The following is a 1,388-nucleotide window of genomic DNA, read 5'->3' as shown; positions in this document are numbered from 1 at the left end:
TGTGTCGGATCAGGGACGGATCCTAGCCCGCCGTTTGAGGTCGAATCTCCGTTTTCGGCGACCCACCTTAACACCCCCCCTCCCCTCACCCATCCAGAGCCCTACCCCACCCCCTACCCCCCCAAGTCCTCGCCTCTGCTTTTCCTTCCTGCCCTCAGCCACCTGAAAGATCTACTCGACGGTTTCACCGAGCCACAGTGAGGTCGTCTCTGAATTTCCTCCCTGTCCCCAGCCGCCTCACAGCACTCTCTCGACGACGCACCCAGCCCTCAGTGGGTCGTCTCTCCGTTTCCTCCCTGTCCTCAGCCGCCTCACAGCACTCTCTCGACGACGCACCGAGCCCTCGGTGGGTCGTCTCTCCGTTTCCTCCCTGTCCTCAGCCGCCTCACAGGACTCTCTCGACGCCTCACCCTGCCACAGTGGGTCGTCTCTCCGTTCTGTCTCTGTGTCGGATCAGGGACGGATCCTAGCCCGCCGTTTGAGGTCGAATCTCCGTTTTCGGCGACCCACCTTAACACCCCCCCTCCCCTCACCCATCCAGAGCCCAACCCCACCCCCTACCCCCCCAAGTCCTCGTCTCTGCTTTTCCTTCCTGCCCTCAGCCACCTGAAAGATCTACTCGACGGTTTCACCGAGCCACAGTGAGGTCGTCTCTGAATTTCCTCCCTGTCCCCAGCCGCCTCACAGCACTCTCTCGACGACGCACCCAGCCCTCAGTGGGTCGTCTCTCCGTTTCCTCCCAGTCCTCAGCCGCCTCACAGCACTCTCTCGACGACGCACCGAGCCCTCGGTGGGTCGTCTCTCCGTTTCCTCCCTGTGCTCATCCGCCTCACAGGACTCTCTCGACGCCTCACCCTGCCACAGTGGGTCGTCTCTCCGTTCTGTCTCTGTGTCGGATCAGGGACGGATCCTAGCCCGCCATTTGAGGTCGAATCTCCGTTTTCGGCGACCCACCTTAACACCCCCCCTCCCCTCACCCATCCAGAGCCCAACCCCACCCCCTACCCCCCCCAAGTCCTCGTCTCTGCTTTTCCTTCCTGCCCTCAGCCACCTGAAAGATCTACTCGACGGTTTCACCGAGCCACAGTGAGGTCGTCTCTCAATTTCCTCCCTGTCCCCAGCCGCCTCACAGCACTCTCTCGACGACGCACCCAGCCCTCAGTGGGGTCGTCTCTCCGTTTCCTCCCTGCCCTCAGCCGCCTCACAGGACTCTCTCGACGCCGCACCGAGCCCTCAGTGGGTCGTCTCTCCGTTTCCTCCCTGTGCTCATCCGCCTCACAGGACTCTCTCGACGCCTCACCCTGCCACAGTGGGTCGTCTCTCCGTTCTGTCTCTGTGTCGGATCAGGGACGGATCCTAGCCCGCCATTTGAGGTCGAATCTCCGTTT

The sequence above is a fragment of the Procambarus clarkii genome, unplaced genomic scaffold (assembly GCF_040958095.1).
Source record: "Procambarus clarkii isolate CNS0578487 unplaced genomic scaffold, FALCON_Pclarkii_2.0 HiC_scaffold_194, whole genome shotgun sequence".
Classification (NCBI taxonomy): Eukaryota; Metazoa; Arthropoda; class Malacostraca; order Decapoda; family Cambaridae; genus Procambarus; species Procambarus clarkii.
Note: the sequence above shows the minus strand (reverse complement) of the source record.